Source organism: Camellia sinensis, chromosome 9 (assembly GCF_055761805.1).
Source record: "Camellia sinensis isolate YWXY chromosome 9, ASM5576180v1, whole genome shotgun sequence".
In the NCBI taxonomy this organism is placed as follows: Eukaryota; Viridiplantae; Streptophyta; class Magnoliopsida; order Ericales; family Theaceae; genus Camellia; species Camellia sinensis.
Window position 1 is genome coordinate 8,366,298 of NC_138969.1, and position 21,762 is coordinate 8,388,059.

Consider the following 21,762-nt stretch of genomic DNA (forward strand, 5'->3'; position numbering starts at 1 on the left):
CATTTTACCTATCTAAATATTACTATAAAGTATACATTTTATTTTGCCTATCAATGATTTCATGTTTCTGCCCCAACCATACTCTTTATTTTAGCTATTCATCCAAATACTATTAACTTTATAGAATGCCACGTCAGCAACAAAGATGGAGGGAAATAATCTTAATGATTAAATACATTTTGCCTAGCCTTGAAGGCTAGCTACATGTAGCTAGTGAATGTGAGCTGAGCCAAAATGCCTAACCATATGCCTAGTGCATTGGAGTTGAAAAAAGTGAGTCACATTAGGCATTTTGACTAACAAGCATCATATGCCTAGTGGGTTGGAGATGCTCTAAGAGAAGAATTACTTATGCGACATTGTGCCGTGATTAGTTTTCTGTAGTCTCTTATCGTTGCATAGCATCAATTAATTTTAACAATATAACTTGTCTTTCTCCGCGTGAATGAAATTTAATTACTAATTTTGTTCCTTAAAGAGAGTTTTTTTTTTTTTTGGGTCGTTGTTGGGGGGGGGGTTGTTTGGTGTTAAATAAAACAATACAATGTAAAAATTTATAAAATGTCTCAAATTATTATACAAGTTTAGGAAACAACAATGATTCATCCCACTAAAAATATCACCACTAATAGCACTAAAGCATTAAAAAAGTAAAAAAAAAAAAAAAAAAATACAATTCCAAGACCAAAACATCACATCATTAATGGCGAGACCCACTGTCACCTAATTAGTGGGAGCACTAATTAGTGCTCCCAAGCATTTTTCTTTAGGAAATAAACAACAGCTATGATATATCCTTACAAACTGAAAATATGCTTTTCTCCATGACTCTTTGATCCATAAAGTGAAGCAAACACCACAAAGTCCCAAAAGGAACCCAGATTCCATGCTAATATAGAACCAAAGCATTTCATTATCATTCTCAACACCATTGTCTTTTAAGCTGCCTTCATCAAAAGTAGATGAATCAGATGTATGATCTTCATCGCCCGGGCATTTGGTGGAAAGAAGAAACCTACACAATAAAGGGTTGTCTGAATAAATAGATGAATCATTGAGTTTTTGGAGTTGGTTTCCTGATGGGATTCTTCCTGACAAGTTATTGTGAGATAAATTCAAGTGATTCAAAAAAGTTAAAAATGAGATGCTCTGTGGAATTGGTCCAGAAAGATTGTTGTTTGAAAGATCAAGTGTTTCCAACAATCTTAAGCTTCCAATTTTCTCAGGGATGCTTCTTGTTAGCCGATTCCATGAAAAATTTAAGGTTCCTAACTCAATGAGCCTTGTGATATCTTCGGGGATTTCATCCATTAGATTGTTTGGAGAAAGATCAATGACATTAACATAGTCAAGAATACTGCCATATTCAAGTTCTCTACCTTTTGCCACCAAAGTTACTTGGACTAAGAAGGGGACAAGACTAAAAAACTGCGATTATCATAAACCAATGAAGTTAAATTGTGTAAACAGGTAGGAATAACCCTGAAATATTGTTCTCTACAAGATCTAAGATGTGAAGATTCGGAAAATTGCACCATTGTTGAAGGATGATTCCGTTAAAAGAGTTTGATTGCAATTGTAGCATCCAAAGTTCACTTATAGTCTCCCCTAACCATGAGGGCAACTTTCCAGATAGTTTGTTTCCTCCGAGATCAATGCTCTTTAATGAACAATTTTGTAAGGAACGCAGAATTTCGCCCCCCAGGTCAGGTGCCAAATTGACCATATATGTTAAAAGTACTCAGAACCCCCCCCCCCCCCCAAAAAAAAAAAACTTGAAATATATAAAGATTATGATTATGTCTAGTAAAAGCCATTGTTCCACCCCCTCAAACTTGAAATATATAAAGATTATGATTATGCCTAGTAAAAGCCATTGTTCCACATGAGAAACTTAAAGACTCATTTGATCAAGACATTGTTTTGATAAATTTAATATGAGAACCCATAAAAAATCATAGATCTCACCACTCAAATTGTTTTCCAAAGTTTTCTTGGGTTTCTAGCCAATGCTTGAACAATTTATATGTCACGCAATAAAACATATCATTCGGGACATGGAAGTTGGCCAAATAATCCATTAAGCTATCATCAATCATCATTATATTCTACCCGCGCTTTCTATGTATAAAGTAAAAATTCTAAAAAAAAACCAAAAAAATTAGGTCAATGATTCAATAAGTGTAACTTGTTAAATTTATTGCGTTTGTCACTAAAAAAAAACATGATTTATTTTTAAAAATACAATCGTTGTCTATTTTTTTAGTGAAAAATTGAACTATAGTTATTGGATCGAACCAATTTTTTTTTTTTTTGTGAATGAAATACACGAAATATCGAACAAAATGAACGGTTCAGATCATTAAAATGGGCCCGTGATGGGCCCTACATACCCAAACAGTACCCTCCAGTCCAGACAGGAGGGATCCTCCCCCCAGGAAAAAAAATGAATTCTAAAAATATAAATTGTCTTTCAAATCCTGGCGAATAATATGTTAACAAAAACTTGAATATGAAATTTAATTAATAATTTGGTGTCCTAAAAAGGGCAAAAGAAAAAGAGTAAAAAAGAAAAAGAAAGAAGTGAATTTTAAATATATAATTACAATGCAAAAATTTATAAAGAGTCCTCAAATCTCAAATAAACTTGAATCTCCTCTGTTTAAAAAGCTTAGGTGACAACATAACAAGTTCAGCAGCAAACGTTGCTGCTAATCATATGTAGTTTACGTACCTTATCACAACAGCTAACATAGTAAAATAAACAATAGTTATGTCTCTGTTTCCAAAGCATAAGTGACAACATAAACAAGTTTATTAATAAATATAGCAAGCATATGTAGCTTACAAACCTTATCACAATAGCCAACATAGGAAAATAAACAATAGCTATGCTATCCCTACAAACCGAAAATAAACTTTTCTCCATGACTCTTTGATCCATAAAGTGAAGCAAACACCACAAAGTCCCACAAGGAATCCAGAGCCCATGCTAACATAGAACCAGAGCATTTCATTATCATTTTTAGCACCATTGTCTTCTGAGCCTCCTCCACCAGAAGTAGATGGATTAGATGTATGATCTTCATCGCCTGGGCACTTGGTGGGAAGAAGAAGCCCGTTGGTAGGAAGAAAAAACCCACACAATAAAGGGTTGTCTGCATAAATAGATGAATCATCGAGTGTTTGGAGTTGGCTTCCTGATGGGATTCTTCCTGACAAGTTATTGTGAGATAGATTCAAGTGACTCAAAGATTTCAAAGATGATATGCTTTTTGGAATGGGTCCCGAAAGATTATTGTTTGAAAGATCTAGTGTTTCTAATCTTGTAAGGTTTCCAATCTTCTTTGGGATGCTGCCTGTTAACTGATTCCATGAAAAATTTAAGGTTACTAATTGAATGAGGCTTGTGATGACTTCAGGGATTTCACCAATTAGATTGTTTCGAGAAAGATCAATGATATTGATATATATAAGATTATTGCCATATTCACGTTCTCCACCTTTGTCCATCAGAGTTGTTTGCTCCTCATAACGCTTTTCACCGAACAATGTGGCTGCCATACTACTTTCATCATAAACCAATGAAGTTAAATTGTGTAAACAATTGGGAATAACCCCTGAAATGTTGTTGTTTCCAAGATCTAAGATGTGAAGATATGGAAGATTGCACCATTGTTGTGGGATGAATCCACTAAAAGAGTTTGATCGTAACCGTAGCATCCAAAGAAAAGTTATAGTCTCCCCTATAAATGAGGGTAACTTTCCAAATAGTCTATTTTCTCCGAGATCAAGACTTTCAAGTGAACAATTCTGCAAAGAAGAAGGAATTTCACCCTCTAGGTTGTTATTGCTCAAAATCAACATACTGAGAGAACTGAGGACCCCCATTGAACTTGGAATACTACCGGAGAGATTATTGTTTGCCACGTCGACAACCGCCAAGTATTGTGACACATTCCAACACTGTGGGAGCTCCCCGGATAATTGGTTTGTCCTAAGGGAAAGTTGTCTCAAGCTATTCATGGTACAGATGGATGAGGGGATTGTTCCATTCAGAAGGTTCTCTGAGAGAAACAAATATTGCATTTGCGGCATTAGTTCGCCAATATTTGATGGTATAGATCCTGAAAAATTGTTGCTCTGCAGAAAAAAGTATATATAATTAGTCTCACACTTTTTATATAATTATGTTAATATATATTGTTTTTTGATAAGATTAGAGTGATTGAAATTATTATGTCGATAGTGGGTAGACAGTAAAATAAAGACAAATATGCATTTTAGTAAGAAATAGATGATAATAAGAATTTTTCATTCATACAACTAATAAATTACTAATGAAAAATGATTTAAATGTTATGGTAATTAAAACTTTAATTAAAATCATTGTAATTATTTCAAAATATGGAATTAACTGCATTTTCTCCAAATCTCATGAGAGGTGAATATAATTTATCCTATTGTAAAAAATACCAATTTGAAATTAATTTTCAATACAAGTACATTATTCTTCTAAAATCTTTAGGAAAATTTTCCGCATAAATTTAGAATTGTTAAAGGGGAAGAAACTGACGATAAATTCAGCAGAAACTAATTGAAAACTTAATGAAATTTTTTTGAATTTATTTTTAAGAGATTTATAGCAAATATAAAAAAAAAAACAAAATGTCTTCTAAAAACATTTTAAAATGTTATGGAAGAATGATTGAGAAATATGGGGTTTTTTATTTAAGATTCATAATATTAAGATTTTATAAGATAAAAAACATGCAATATTTTTATAGTAGTGAAAATCTCTTAACATTTTCAGAAAGAAATTCCGGCACAAAAAAATTTTAATATAGAAAAATTTTGGCACATACAAAAACACTTTGCCCCCTATCATTTAAAAATAGCCAAATACCTCCCTTATGATTTTGGCTATTTTATAATTTACCTCCCCACTATTTCTGTTTAAATCAACAGAACTTGTTTCACAAGGCTTTGGAATTGAGATTTGACTTGGAAAAAAAAAAAAATCAATTAAAATCAAATAACAATATCAAATGACAAATATATCCTTTAACTCCATCGTCTAAACAAAAATCCTAATCTCTTCTTCTCAAAAACCAAATCCTAACCTCTTCTTACCACCATCTGTTACCGCCTCCCACCCTTCCTCCACACCTCTCACTCCACCTCCTCTCTCCTCTCTCACCACTATGACCAACCTCCCCTCACTGATTGGCAACACACAGCTTTGATACACAGAGCAAAGCCCTTTGATTCACACCAACACAAGTTTGCAAAATGCCATGCCATTGGGCTAAAAAGCAAATGCACAATTTTCTAATTCAGATTGTTTCTCCATTAATACCATTGGCCATGTTGTTATTATGTCTAAATATATATTTGTTTCTTTTTGTCCAGTTATATATATATATACATATGAATGTATAAATATATTTTTTATTTTTTAGCGAGATTAAATTATGTACAAATTTTATTCATTAAGATTGGTAATGGTGGTTGAATTGAATAAATTGATAGTGGTGATTTTTTATTTTATTTTATTTTATTTTTAAGAGAGCAATTGTTGCAATGAGGAGGATATAAACATCTTTTTGTCTTTTTTGTTAACAGTGTTAATTATACAATTTAGCTCACAATCACATGAGAGTTATTTGCATATTTTTAAAAAATAGGAGGGACCCATTTAAAAAAGATAAAGGGCTGTAGGCCATATCATAAGAGAGTAAAGTGGATTTTATCCTATTTTAAATTAGGGACATCATTGACTTTATTCAGGTTATTTTATTTGTAGCTCCTTATAATTTATTTATTTTTTATTTTTTTGTGAAAGATGAATTATGAAGGATTAAAGTGGAATTTAAGCAAAAATTGAAGGCAAAAAGTGTAATTTTATTTCATAATCACCATGAATCCTCTTAGTACACACCATTTAACCATTGGGTGTATATGACAATAATATCTTCAAGTAAATTGACTATTCCGGTCAATATGTGGTGTATATATATATGTACTCATTCAAGTAATTCATATGTGAAAACACAAATTTCTCTTTACACATCATCACCTATCTTTTGGAACAAATCTCTCATCCGATATTGTTCATCTTCATCATTATAATCTAATACACTACACTCATCATCTTCACCATTATAATCTAATACACTACACTCATAAATTTTGTCATTATAATCGTCACCATTATTTTCCAAACTCAAAACATTAATGCCTGTGAAGATTTAGGATTTTAAGAACATTAAAATTAATTGATTTTGAAGATTTGTACACCATGAATGACACTCATATTGTTGATTTGGAACAATACAACAATGAAAATGTCAGTTTACTTTTTTGTATATATTGTTCGTATAGAAGATGGCTTGATGGATTGTCACATATTCGAACAACCAGAGTTGAACATCTATAAAATTTTCAATTATTTATATTTGAACAAAATTATTTTGTTCACATTATTAAAATTAATCAAATATTAAATATTCATATATAAAAAATTGGACATTTTGATTGTGGTGTGCACAAGTTTATTAGCTTAGTGTTGAAAAGGAAAAGTTATGGTGTGAACTGAGATATTTTTACAATCTAAAATTTATTATGTATGTGTACTAAATAATGGTGTATACTGGAAGGATCGATGATGTGTAAATAGAATTATCCTTCATAATTTTGTTGCTTTAATGTTTTTCAAAAATTCTCACATGTGGGGTGAAAATTTCCTAACCATTTTTTTATGTTGAGTGAAGGGAGGAGTATATTGAAACTAGAGTTAAAGTTGGAAGATTTAATTATTGTAATTAAAAGATGAAAAATAAATTAAGATTTGAATAAAATTAGAGGGTGGAAAATGTAATTTATCATCTGAAAATAAATAATTAAATAAAAACAACCATAGTAGATAGAAAGAGAGGGTATAAATAACAATTAAAACAATGACATATATCACACATAATTTTAAAGATATCCAGAATGAAGCTACTTACCATTTCCAAAGTTGGAAGATAGTAAAACTTGAAGAATTGAAGCAACAACTAAGCCTTACAATTGACTCTGATTTGGTAGCCGCATCAACATTAAAAGGAATTAACCACCGGTAAGCTATAGAAGCAGAAAAATCAACAATACACTATAAACTCACAAAATTTACCTACAAAATTACCCCAAAAAGTAAATTAACGGACTACATTTACTGTAAGTGTGGCCACTAACTTTTAGCACACTTAGGCCCCGTCTGTTTGGGGTTATAGGAAAGGGATTGGGATTGCTTATCCCTTGGTATTACTAATAGAGTGTTTGTTTTGAGAGATGGGGAGGAGACTATTAATCCCTTGGTATTAGTAGTCCCATTGGAATGGGGATTGGTAAGGAGGAGATAGAGATGGTATTAGAAAAATAGTGAGGAGATTAAAAAAAAATTTATTTTTTTTATTTTTTATATATTGGGAATTTTTTTTAAATATTAATGTTTAATTTTTTATTTGTTTTATTATTTTATATAAAAATAATTTAACAATTCCTCACTATTAATCCCCTCACTATGAATCCCCTCCATTCTATCTCTGAAAACAAACGGAGCCTTACTTTTCAAGACAATTTTCAAGGTGCATTTTCATGATTCATAGCATTTTTGGAGAAAATTTGCTACTCAAAGAAGAATTGTGTCAGCTACTGCTAGCTATTCCAAATGTACAAGAAAGTATCTAAATGATCTTAAACATGACTGTAAATCAAAATAAAGAGTACCTTAATCTTACCATTTTAGTAGTGGGACAGTTTGTCTTGAGATCGTGGATTCAAACCTGAAAGAATGTGTAAATTATGTCAAATGTTACATATATATGCAATCTATCCCTTCTAGAGCCCCTCTTAGGAGTGTTCAAAAAAACTAGTCAAACTGTAAACCGATCCGAGCCAATTCAAACTGTATGATTTAGTCCCCTTTTTTGAGGGGATAATTTGGTTCATGGATTAAAACTTTAAAAAATTGAAAAAATCAAACCAAATTAAACTATCACATGCTTTTGTTAATTTTAATTATAGTGTTTTACAAGCTACTTAATCTTCTTTTCATTGACTTTTTCAAACCTCAATTTCATTTTGATGTCGATAAGACTTTCATACATCCTATTTATAAAATAGTCTCTCTCTACGCAAAAATATACATATATATATATATATATATATATATATATATATATATATTTACACTATTTATATCATTTTTACACTTCTTATATTATTGAAAATTTACATTTTTATAGTAATTACCATAGAATATTAAGTATTTGTTTCGTCTTTACTCATTTTGTAAAAAATAGTTTGGACGGCACTTTAAAATTTTGAAGTATGTTAATACATTTTTTGCAATGCTTGTATGGATAGAATTAATTTTTATTAAACTAAATAATTTAGAAATAGTGATGAATTTTCTAGTCTAGAACTGTGAAACTAAATTAGAATTGAACCATTTTTCTTACAATTTGGTTCTAATTCAATTCTAAAGATTTTATAGTTTTGTTTGGTTTCTAAATTTTTAAAACCGTAAAAATTGATTTGGTTCTTAATGTACCATACAACCAAACCAAATCGGTCCATAAACACTCCTACTGCATTCAATAGATACTATTAATTATTTTCTAGATTCATCCAATATTTTATATTTTTTTACAATTGGATTTAAATTTACAGTTTTTAAACATATAAATAATTATATTTTTTTCTATTTTATCATTGTTGACAATAACACCCCTATTTTATTCAATTCTAATTAACAAGAATTAAAAGATGAAATGTGAAATTCATACCGTTAAAGAGGTGTCTTCCTCTATTGTTCTACTTCTTCTCAGACTCAATATCTATATCTATCTCTATCTCCTGCAATTTGGTGGATCATGAAATGTGAAAGCCGATAGGTGTACTCTTCCTTGTATTTTATTGCATATATAAATAATGTTTAGCATGAGTTGGTTGGTAGGACGTAGGATGAGGAGTCTTCTAACGAGGTCTTGGTCTTCCAACAACAAAGACTTTGACAAGTAAATTTAAATTTAAATAACAGTATTATGAATTCAGAAATTCATTTAGAATTTAAATTGATCTTTCTATCATATATTCATTTTCTGGATAAATTTCAGGACAAACTTTCTGGGTTTATATATATATATATTTTAAATATTTCATTAGGAGAGACAAATGTAATAAAAAGAAAAAAAGAAATGAGTTTCACATATCAACAATGATAGGCACATAGAAAATATTGCTAGAAAAATATTCAAAAAGGCCCCTTTCTCACACAGATAGACAAGAATCAGAGCTGGTGTTGCACAATGAAATGGATTTTTTAGTTGTTATTTACATGGCAGAAATGAAAAAAAAGGTTGGTGAAGAAAATCTGAATAAAACCCAAAATGAAGGAAAATTTGAAAGAGGGAAAATGGTTTGCTTGGTTTAGTACGAAACACATCAATATTTGTATGTATTTTTGAAAAAATCACTTCCTGGTTGTAAGAATTGATGTATGTATTATTGATTGATTTGTATTGATTGATATATTTGTTATGTTTACAATGATCATATATATAGAAGAGAAGAAGGTAGTAGGTGAAGTGGTAGGGGGTGAAGTGGAGGTGGTAGTGGTAGGTTAGGTGAGGAGGTGAGTGTGTGTGGTAGTGGAGGTGGTAGGTGGAGTGGGTGATTTACTATTTACAATTTACATTAACAGCCCCCCTCAAACTCAAGGAGGATAAGTACTAGCCAACTTGAGTTTGGAGAGAGTAACAAACAGAAAAATAAGCTGACAAATAAAATTAAAAATGGGATAGGAGACACTGTATGGTCGTGTCGGACCGTTGTAGCAGACAGTTTACGGGGTCATGTCAGACCGTTGTAGCAGACACTGTGTGGTCGTGTCAGACCGTTGTAGAAGACAGTTTATGGGGTCATGTCGGACCGGTGTAGCAGGACAGTTTACGGGGTCATGTCGGACCGGTGTAGCAGGACAGTTTACGGGGTCATGTCGGACCGGTGTAGCAGGACAGTTTACGGGGTCATGTCGGACCGTTGTAAAAGACAGTTTACGGGGTCATGTCGGACCGATGTAGCAACTGACCGGAATCAATGTCGGGACAGTTTATGGGGTCATGTCGGACCGTTGTTGAAGACAGTTTACGAGGTCATGTCGGACCGGTGTAGCAGACAGTTTACGGGGTCATGTCGGACCGGTGTAGCAGGACAGTTTACGGGGTCATGTCGGACCGTTGTAGCAGGACAGTTTACGAGGTCATGTCGGACCGATGTAGCAGACACTGTGTGGTCGTGTCAGACCGATGTAGAAGACAGTTTATGGGGTCGTGTCGGACCGTTGTAGCAGGTTGTGGTGGTGTACCAAGGGGGCGACTTAGGGAGTGCGCCATGAGTGACTTATACATGATACTGTGTATAACCCCCCCTCAAACTCAAATAGGTGTGAAGATAGAAACCTATTTGAGGTTGAAACAAAGGGAATGATAAAGCTGACCGGTGTAGAAGACACTGTATGAGTGTGTATATAGGCTGCCCAAAAAATATACATGTAGATATATATCGAGCCCTCAAAAGTCGTGTCCTCAAAAGGTGTGCCCAATCTTTCAAAAGACGTGCCATCAAAAGGCGTGTCCAAATGCATCAAAAGGCGTGCCATGAAAAGGCGTGCCAGGTTGTCGGCGAGCGCCGAGCGGCGCAGGATGCGCGTGTCTGCCTTGGCTATATAACCAAGATGAAGGCAGAGGCTGAGGCAGAGACTGAGACAAAAAAAAACTGAGAGAAACATCTGAAAAACTCTTCGTGTTCTGAGAGATTCGTGTTCTGAGAGAGAAACTCTGTAATATTCTGTAACACTCTGTTGCCCAAAAAATGGCCTCTTCGTCCCGCCCTCTGCTTACTCTCTTTCCCGACCTCAACGAGTCCACAAGAGAGATAACTGGTGCGGTGTCCCGTGAACCTCAACCGAACACCACTGGGTTTGCTCCGTTGAACTTTCCGATGCAGTCGGTGGAGCAAAAAATGGCAGTGCAAACGGATGTGGAGGCTAATCAGTATACTTTGAAGGCATGTGTGGAGTCCATGATGGCGGTCACAAACTTGTCGCACCGGCTGCAGAGTAGGACAAATGAGGTGGAGCAGTTAAACTCCCAGCTGGCTCTGCTCCAACGCATGTATAAGGATGCGCGAGCAGAGATAAGTGTGCTAAAGGCGGAAAACAAGGAGCTGAAGCGGAAGGCCACCGTGATGTTCCGATTTGGAGGTCCGCCATATGCTGCAGTGGAGGAGTATGGAGGTGTGAACGTGCTTGGCGGCGTGGAAAACACGAAGGCAGCACCGTCAAGGGCCGCTCAGGACGGAGGCAAGAAGAAGAGACCGGCGGCAGAGTAGAGAAGAAAAAATCCCACCTGTGGATGTGGTTGTTTGTTTGTATTTTTTTTTTTTTTTTTTTTTTTTTGTTGTTGTTGTTGTTGTTTTGTATGGGGGAACATGGTGATCGGGGTGAGCCCCGATATGAATAAAATGAGTTTGGTGTGCAGTTCTTCTTCTGCGTCTTTGTTTTTTTTGTTTTTTTTTTTTTTTGTTTTTTTTTTTTTTTTTTTTTGGTTTGTGACTCAGAGCCATGTTCGCCGGATGGAAGGCTAAAAATAGAGAGGTAGAAAATAAAGTATAAAAGAAAAGAAAATTGAAGAGAAAGGTGTGAATGTGAAAGGAATAAAAAAAATAAAAAGAAAATGTGATTCGTTTTCTTTTCAAAAGATGAATTAAAATAAATATAAAAAAAAGGAAAAGAAAGTGGAGTGGGGAACAGGAGGGAAAAAGGAAGTGGAGACCATGATGAAAGGAATGACTGAGTGTAAGTGTGTGTTCATTTCCAACCCAAAACTGTCGAGAGAGTGAGAGAGCCCGAGAGCAGATGCATGGGTGTATGTGTGTATCAGTCGTGGGTGCTGTGTGTGAAGCTCAGTGTCGGTATGTCATGCGCATGTGTGTGTGTTGATGTGTGTATGAGTGGGTGTCAAGAGGGCCGGGGGAGAGAGGTTGGTTCCCCCCTGTATCAATGATGTGGGTGTGTATGTGCTAGCCAAGAGAAAGAGATAGGTGGGTTTCTTTTTAGAGAGAGAGAGATTGAGTTGGTGCCCCCCCTCAAAGAGAGAGAGCAACCCGTGTGTGTTGCAGAGAGAGAGACCCAGTTGGAGAGAGAGAGCTCAACCAGCCTCCTGTGTGTGTGTGCTGCGGTGTTTGTGTATGGAGAACCAACTCGAGAGAGAGAAGTTGGGTGGGTTTCTCTTTTCTAAACCATATGTGTATCTTATTGTCTCCTCCTTACATTTTCAAAGAAAACCCCGAAACTGCCCAGAGAAGGAGGAAGAGAGTTGTGTATGTATGTCGTGTGTTTCCTCCTCAAAACCGTATGTGTCTGTGCATGGTGTGTGGGCTGCTGCTGTGTATGTGTTGTGGCTCTGTGTGAAAGGTATGTGTCTGCTGTGTATCTGGTGTGTGCGTGTATGCTGTGTGTAGCTCTCAATGGTGTATCTGTGTCTCCTTCTCCCTAACCCAAACTGCCGAGAGAGAGAGAGGTTGGTTCAGTCATTCCGAGAGCAAGCTCGAGTGGGTGTTGCTGGGTTGCCTCCGAGAGAGAGAGGATTTGGGCAATGATGGGAAGGTATGTGTAGAAAATAAGCAGAATAGGTTGAGGTCCGGCGGGCGGCCAAGGCGAAGTTGCCGCCCGCCGGTGAAGCGAAAAATACTAAGTTCTTAACCTAGCTCTGATACCATGTAAGAATTGATGTATGTATTATTGATTGATTTGTATTGATTGATATATTTGTTATGTTTACAATGATCATATATATAGAAGAGAAGAAGGTAGTAGGTGAAGTGGTAGGGGGTGAAGTGGAGGTGGTAGTGGTAGGTTAGGTGAGGAGGTGAGTGTGTGTGGTAGTGGAGGTGGTAGGTGGAGTGGGTGATTTACTATTTACAATTTACATTAACAGCCCCCCTCAAACTCAAGGAGGATAAGTACTAGCCAACTTGAGTTTGGAGAGAGTAACAAACAGAAAAATAAGCTGACAAATAAAATTAAAAATGGGATAGGAGACACTGTATGGTCGTGTCGGACCGTTGTAGCAGACAGTTTACGGGGTCATGTCAGACCGTTGTAGCAGACACTGTGTGGTCGTGTCAGACCGTTGTAGAAGACAGTTTATGGGGTCATGTCGGACCGGTGTAGCAGGACAGTTTACGGGGTCATGTCGGACCGGTGTAGCAGGACAGTTTACGGGGTCATGTCGGACCGGTGTAGCAGGACAGTTTACGGGGTCATGTCGGACCGTTGTAAAAGACAGTTTACGGGGTCATGTCGGACCGATGTAGCAACTGACCGGAATCAATGTCGGGACAGTTTATGGGGTCATGTCGGACCGTTGTTGAAGACAGTTTACGAGGTCATGTCGGACCGGTGTAGCAGACAGTTTACGGGGTCATGTCGGACCGGTGTAGCAGGACAGTTTACGGGGTCATGTCGGACCGTTGTAGCAGGACAGTTTACGAGGTCATGTCGGACCGATGTAGCAGACACTGTGTGGTCGTGTCAGACCGATGTAGAAGACAGTTTATGGGGTCGTGTCGGACCGTTGTAGCAGGTTGTGGTGGTGTACCAAGGGGGCGACTTAGGGAGTGCGCCATGAGTGACTTATACATGATACTGTGTATAACCCCCCCTCAAACTCAAATAGGTGTGAAGATAGAAACCTATTTGAGGTTGAAACAAAGGGAATGATAAAGCTGACCGGTGTAGAAGACACTGTATGAGTGTGTATATAGGCTGCCCAAAAAATATACATGTAGATATATATCGAGCCCTCAAAAGTCGTGTCCTCAAAAGGTGTGCCCAATCTTTCAAAAGACGTGCCATCAAAAGGCGTGTCCAAATGCATCAAAAGGCGTGCCATGAAAAGGCGTGCCAGGTTGTCGGCGAGCGCCGAGCGGCGCAGGATGCGCGTGTCTGCCTTGGCTATATAACCAAGATGAAGGCAGAGGCTGAGGCAGAGACTGAGACAAAAAAAAACTGAGAGAAACATCTGAAAAACTCTTCGTGTTCTGAGAGATTCGTGTTCTGAGAGAGAAACTCTGTAATATTCTGTAACACTCTGTTGCCCAAAAAATGGCCTCTTCGTCCCGCCCTCTGCTTACTCTCTTTCCCGACCTCAACGAGTCCACAAGAGAGATAACTGGTGCGGTGTCCCGTGAACCTCAACCGAACACCACTGGGTTTGCTCCGTTGAACTTTCCGATGCAGTCGGTGGAGCAAAAAATGGCAGTGCAAACGGATGTGGAGGCTAATCAGTATACTTTGAAGGCATGTGTGGAGTCCATGATGGCGGTCACAAACTTGTCGCACCGGCTGCAGAGTAGGACAAATGAGGTGGAGCAGTTAAACTCCCAGCTGGCTCTGCTCCAACGCATGTATAAGGATGCGCGAGCAGAGATAAGTGTGCTAAAGGCGGAAAACAAGGAGCTGAAGCGGAAGGCCACCGTGATGTTCCGATTTGGAGGTCCGCCATATGCTGCAGTGGAGGAGTATGGAGGTGTGAACGTGCTTGGCGGCGTGGAAAACACGAAGGCAGCACCGTCAAGGGCCGCTCAGGACGGAGGCAAGAAGAAGAGACCGGCGGCAGAGTAGAGAAGAAAAAATCCCACCTGTGGATGTGGTTGTTTGTTTGTATTTTTTTTTTTTTTTTTTTTTTTTTGTTGTTGTTGTTGTTGTTTTGTATGGGGGAACATGGTGATCGGGGTGAGCCCCGATATGAATAAAATGAGTTTGGTGTGCAGTTCTTCTTCTGCGTCTTTGTTTTTTTTGTTTTTTTTTTTTTTTGTTTTTTTTTTTTTTTTTTTTTGGTTTGTGACTCAGAGCCATGTTCGCCGGATGGAAGGCTAAAAATAGAGAGGTAGAAAATAAAGTATAAAAGAAAAGAAAATTGAAGAGAAAGGTGTGAATGTGAAAGGAATAAAAAAAATAAAAAGAAAATGTGATTCGTTTTCTTTTCAAAAGATGAATTAAAATAAATATAAAAAAAAGGAAAAGAAAGTGGAGTGGGGAACAGGAGGGAAAAAGGAAGTGGAGACCATGATGAAAGGAATGACTGAGTGTAAGTGTGTGTTCATTTCCAACCCAAAACTGTCGAGAGAGTGAGAGAGCCCGAGAGCAGATGCATGGGTGTATGTGTGTATCAGTCGTGGGTGCTGTGTGTGAAGCTCAGTGTCGGTATGTCATGCGCATGTGTGTGTGTTGATGTGTGTATGAGTGGGTGTCAAGAGGGCCGGGGGAGAGAGGTTGGTTCCCCCCTGTATCAATGATGTGGGTGTGTATGTGCTAGCCAAGAGAAAGAGATAGGTGGGTTTCTTTTTAGAGAGAGAGAGATTGAGTTGGTGCCCCCCCTCAAAGAGAGAGAGCAACCCGTGTGTGTTGCAGAGAGAGAGACCCAGTTGGAGAGAGAGAGCTCAACCAGCCTCCTGTGTGTGTGTGCTGCGGTGTTTGTGTATGGAGAACCAACTCGAGAGAGAGAAGTTGGGTGGGTTTCTCTTTTCTAAACCATATGTGTATCTTATTGTCTCCTCCTTACATTTTCAAAGAAAACCCCGAAACTGCCCAGAGAAGGAGGAAGAGAGTTGTGTATGTATGTCGTGTGTTTCCTCCTCAAAACCGTATGTGTCTGTGCATGGTGTGTGGGCTGCTGCTGTGTATGTGTTGTGGCTCTGTGTGAAAGGTATGTGTCTGCTGTGTATCTGGTGTGTGCGTGTATGCTGTGTGTAGCTCTCAATGGTGTATCTGTGTCTCCTTCTCCCTAACCCAAACTGCCGAGAGAGAGAGAGGTTGGTTCAGTCATTCCGAGAGCAAGCTCGAGTGGGTGTTGCTGGGTTGCCTCCGAGAGAGAGAGGATTTGGGCAATGATGGGAAGGTATGTGTAGAAAATAAGCAGAATAGGTTGAGGTCCGGCGGGCGGCCAAGGCGAAGTTGCCGCCCGCCGGTGAAGCGAAAAATACTAAGTTCTTAACCTAGCTCTGATACCATGTAAGAATTGATGTATGTATTATTGATTGATTTGTATTGATTGATATATTTGTTATGTTTACAATGATCATATATATAGAAGAGAAGAAGGTAGTAGGTGAAGTGGTAGGGGGTGAAGTGGAGGTGGTAGTGGTAGGTTAGGTGAGGAGGTGAGTGTGTGTGGTAGTGGAGGTGGTAGGTGGAGTGGGTGATTTACTATTTACAATTTACATTAACACTGGTGAAGCGCACCAGAAAGATCTTCGAGTTCACGACCGAAGCTGAAGCAAGAAAAAAAGTTGTAGGGGAGTTCATCATCATCGTGCAGATCGGTGAAGAAAAAGCTAACAAATCGTGTTTCGCATCCGTACCTTTAAGAATCCTCGACGATCAGCTTGTTGGTGTTCACCATCAGTTCCGCCGGAATGCGTGCGCCGGAGATAGCTACTCGCCTCTGCTGTGAAACCGTCCAGGTAGAGGGTAGAGAGTTTGGTGTGAGATATGAGAGACACGAGACGTGCGTGTGTCTCTTGCCAGATGTAGCAGACGGAGGGCAAAACTGTCTCTTTACCGTACATAATGCGATACAGCTGGACGCTGCCTTCACTCAGCTACAGTGCCCGATTTTTGAAATTTTTTCCGTTGGGGCTAAAATATGCACCAAACCGGGTTGTCAAACACCACTAAGATTACATTTGAAATTATAAAATTGAGAAAGAGAAAGTACATATATAAACAAAATTAATTACTCAAAAAACAACTCAATTATTAGTGGATATTTATTTATTTCTTTATCTTTTTGAGTAGTTGGTTAAAAGATAATTTTTTGACTTTTTTTAAAAAAATGTATAAAAAATATAAGATGTGATATGTTTCAAAATAAATTAAAAATTAACTTTTGCCTTTTACCTGTGTTGCCAAATTGACCTAAAGTCATACATTTAACCTTCTCAATATCACTTTTACTCTTTCAACAGAAAAACATTTGTATAGTTAACATGCAGGGGTGAACCTCATTCCTTCAATTTCAAAAAAAAAAAAATAAAAATAAAAATAAAAATCAATTTACTACTACATTATTAGTCATTAATCATTTCTAAATTATGAGTTACACATTACAATTTTTTTTTTTTAAACTCAAATATTATCTTGTTCGACCCTTTCGATCTTTAGGTCTGTCCGCAACACACTATAATTTATACATTGATTTAATATAATATTATTTGTTAAAAGAAAAAGATTGAAGCTTAGTAACTTCCATTAATAGACTAAAATGAATTGAGAGTAGACTTTGAAGCAGTGTGGTATGGGGTTGTCTTTTAGACTAATAATGAACTGGCAAAATATGACCCATTGGTAAATGGGAAAACACGTTTTCATATCAATTGAAACATGTTTGTCCCACCACTTTCTCACCCACCTCGACATTTCTCTACTCTTCCCTCACCCTTACTACTTGAATTAGGATCCTCCCTTTGCACTCCCTCTTTGCAGGGTTTCTGGGCTCACTTTCGGGCTCAATTTTGATAATTCGAACTGTTCATATTTTAAGATTTATTCAGTATATCATATTTGTAAAAAATCAAGTTGATCGGATATCAAAAAGCATATGTTCGGAAAACTGTTTATTAAACTCTTTAAAAAAATAGTTTTTAGTTCGATTTTTCTGAACACATGCTTTCTGATATCCAATCAACTTGATTTTTTACAAGTATGATATACTGAATAAATCTTAAAATATGAACGGTTCGAATTATCAAAATTGGGCCTAAAAGTGAGCCCGAAGGCCCTGCAAGGAGAGAGTGCAAGGGGAGGATCTTGACTCCTATTACTCTGCCGCCCACCTCTGCCACCCTCAAATCATTCCTACCCAACCCAACATCATAATCAACCCAAATCCTAATCACTAGAACCACACAATCCCATCCACAACCCTTTCTCGTCGCCACCCTGCACCACCTCTCTTCGTTGTTGCAAAGTGCACAATTTGCCTTTTACTCTGCATGGTTTGGACTTGCACCTTGTTGGTTTTAAAAACAATGAAAAGAGGAGTGTGGGGTGACAATTGAAAGGAGTTGAGGGGTTTGGGTGGTTTCCGTGGCTAGGGTGTCGCGAGGGTGGGTGGTGGATTAAAAAATCAAAGTTAATGGTTTCCAAGCGTGAATCCACTATCCTAATGATTAGGTCTCATTAACTTGCCCTTAGCCTTGTTTGGCAAATACCTCATTTAGAATAAACTATCAATGAATCTTAATAGTTGAATTTAATTACCATCAAATCTTATTGAAAATAAGTCGAAGTGAAATTGTCACTAAAAATAATTTTTTGTCACGATTTTTTACATGTGTCCCTAAAAATTGATAATTAGTGACTTTTTTTGTCATAATTTTTGTACATTGTCGCTAGGGGTGCTCGCGGATCGGTTTTTGACTTTTGAACCCGCTCGCATGTCTGTGATTTGAAGAAAATTAAACCCGCAACCATTTGCAATGCAGTTGCGATTTGTGTAAATAAGATTCACAGATATTTTGGCAGTTTGTGAATTAGATTTTTTCCAATAAAAATTCATTCACTATCTAGTACCCAACAACACAATTAGAGTAAAATCATTCAAAATCCTAAACATATCTAAAAGTAATTCTTCATCAACTTTTACATTCATCTAAAATCGAAATGCAATAATAATAACTAGTTAGAAATCAAAGTAAACTGTTGTCAAATTTCATCCATACCCATTAAATAAAATAAAATAAAAACATTTACAAACTCCATAAAAAATAAAAATTATATAATTTATTTAATCTTCAATCTTCATAGAAAATCTCAGTGCTTTTCTAAGAATTTTCTTCATGAGAAAAAGAAGAAAAAAAATCTTATAGCCCTATTTTGTGGTTTAGAAAACAAAAAAAAATAATTTGTGAAATAAACATTAAAGTTCTATCCAAAGACAACATAAAACTCAAATGTCGAGAAGGATTCTGAGATAGAAAAAAAACCTACCACATTTCCCTTCTACAAAACTTGCAAGAAAATCTGACGATCCAAATTTTTTTAAAAAATGTATAAAGATACAGGCGGGTGAGTGCGGGTAAAACCTATGACTCGCCCACAACCCTCAAAATAAGAAAATCCTAACCCACATCTAATCCTAACAATTCTACGAAACTGCCCAAATAGGTGCAGACGATTCGAGTCGGGTAGTTTTCGCAGATCGAATAACCCTATGTCCAGCCTTAATTGTTGCTAAATCTTACACTTAGCAACGTTTTTCTGTGATGAATTTTTTAAACAGTTGCTGAAAGTTGAAAGTTAATGACTTTTTTGTGACAATTTTTTTAAATTGTCGCTAAAACTTCTAATTAGTGACATTTTTTGTTACAATTTTCAATCTGTCACTGAAAATTAACAATTAGTAACTTTTTTAATAGTATTTGATGAAAATAACATTAATTCTCATAGGACGAATTGAACAATAAGTCCACCTATTAGGATATACACGCAAGTCCCCCTACTATTTATACAATATATATATATATATATATATGTATGTATTGATAATTCAGGGTTTTTTCCACCCAACTCAACTCCTTGAGAAACTCGAACTTGAGATTTTATATCTTATTCTCAGATTTTCACTGTTCTGCCAACTCCTTACCTTAACTAGACGGTCCTATAATCCTACTTTTTAGCTTTTTATTTTTTAAAAAAAAAATGTTAACTATTGTGGGTGATCTTAATTTTTATGTCAAAAATGTATTTAAAAAACAGAGTATAGAAATATATAAAAGTATGTAAAATCATTTTTACACGTCGAATGCTCTATCCCTAACCCACACATACGCAACATTACATTTGAAAGCAGTTAGAATTAGAGTAAATTATGTTTTATCTCCTTTATATTTGACTATTATTTTATTTTGAATCTTAAATTTTATTTTTATTTTTTTACTTTTGACCCTTCACATTTAATTTTTTTAAATTTATTTCTAAAACTAACTTTTATTTAAAATTAGACAAATAATATCACATTGATAATCACGTGACATGATATGTATTATTATATTTAACCTATACCCCTGTTACCAATTATAAAATTGACAAAAAATAAATAAACAACAGAGAAAATGGTTGGTTTGGTCTACATCTGGAGAAGTAGTGGAGTAGACTAGACTAAAATATACTCTACTTTAACAAAATATATCAAAATAAATAAACAACATGAAGAGAGAGAAAATGGGTCGACTAATGGTTTACAGCAATAGATGGCTTACTTCAAAGTTGGGGAAATTCTTTAAAAATGAGAAATTTTCGTATTTGCTTGAAACTAAAAAATTTCTTAATTTCAAGTAACACTATGAAATTATTGCGATCTCTTGTAGGACAATCTTCACTGTATTTAAAAAGATTTAATTCTGTTGTGTACAAAACAACAACCAGAATATAAAGAAATAAAGAAAATGAGAGAATATGTTTGATTACAAAAATCAAACTCGAAATAAAAATAAATAAATAAAAAATAAAACAGATTTTATTTTGTTACAAAAACAAAATTAAAATCTGAATAAATAAACAAATAAAAACAACACTGAAAGTAATTAAATAACTTACTTGATTTAATTTCTTCGAATTATTTTTCTGATCAAGTCCAGTGTTTAACACTGTCTCCTTAAGACAGATTCGTCCTCTCCACGGTGCTTTCAGAATTCGGACGTCTATCTCCCAGGATGAAATGATCTTCCACAAACAATAGCAGCACTACTAATTGTTTGCCTTACGAACACACTAAGTGTTTACACTCTTTCTTTTGAAAATAAAATGCAGCAAGATGAAGAATAGAAAACAGAAGTGAAATACGAAATTTCTGAAATCACAAAACATCAAATGAGGGTGGTCCTATTTATAGATGTGAAGGTGGCTCTTGGATTTGAAATAAACAGGTATGTAGCTCTTGGTTTTGAATTGAACAGGTATCATACCTGTTGGGATTTGAATTCAAACAGATTTGAATTAATTCAAACAGATAGTAAAACGGGAAGGGCCCTGTTTGGGTGTGCATTAATTCCAAAACAGTTTATTTCTGTTTGAAACCGGGAAGGGCCCTGTTTGGATGAACAAAAAATCCAAACTAATTTAATTTGAATTCTGGATTTTATTTTAATAAAAAATAAAATTAAATTCAAATGTTTTTGGCCCAAAAAGATTAGAAGCCCAACCCAACCACACACCACGCACTCGCGCCCAAGCCCAGCCCGCCCGCCCGCCCGGACGGACGGCGGCGGCGGCGCGCGCGCGTGTGTGGTGATTTTTGGGTCCAATGGGTCTAGCCCATTTTGCCCATAACCTCTCCCTCTAAAACACTTGGGTAACCCTTGGGGCACACCCCAAGTATCTCACCCTAAGCCTTATAAACCCTTTCAAAACCTCCCACCAAATCAATGTGGGACAAGCCAATTTACAACCTTAAGGAATTTCCACCAAAACTCCATTTCCATGGAGCACACTTTGGCTTCAATTTCCCATTCACTCGGTAATGGTTTTGAGCAACCAAATATACCACGTGAATCACAACGCGGCATAGAACGCGTTACCACTTTGACCCGAGTAAATCGACACTCGGGGCCCACCTAAAAAATAGACCGAACTTAGGAAAAAATTCTGGTTTT

General features: G+C 36.3%; 1 non-coding gene across 2 annotated transcripts in view; it reads right to left on the bottom strand.

Annotated features, from left to right (window-relative positions):
• LOC114285001 (uncharacterized) overlaps positions 1-16,649 on the bottom strand; it is a 100,950-nt gene extending 84,301 nt beyond the window's left edge. The window contains exons 1-4 of one of the 2 annotated variants that reach the window (XR_014339357.1): positions 16,471-16,647; positions 8,832-8,901; positions 7,782-7,826; positions 7,011-7,125 (exon numbers count right to left, since the gene is read on the bottom strand). This is a non-coding gene — a transcript (uncharacterized LOC114285001). Of the gene's footprint in view, positions 1-7,010; positions 7,126-7,781; positions 7,827-8,831; positions 8,902-16,470 lie in introns of both variants that reach the window. The other variant, XR_014339358.1, reaches the window with a different exon arrangement.
• Positions 16,650-21,762: the final 5,113 nt, after the last annotated feature.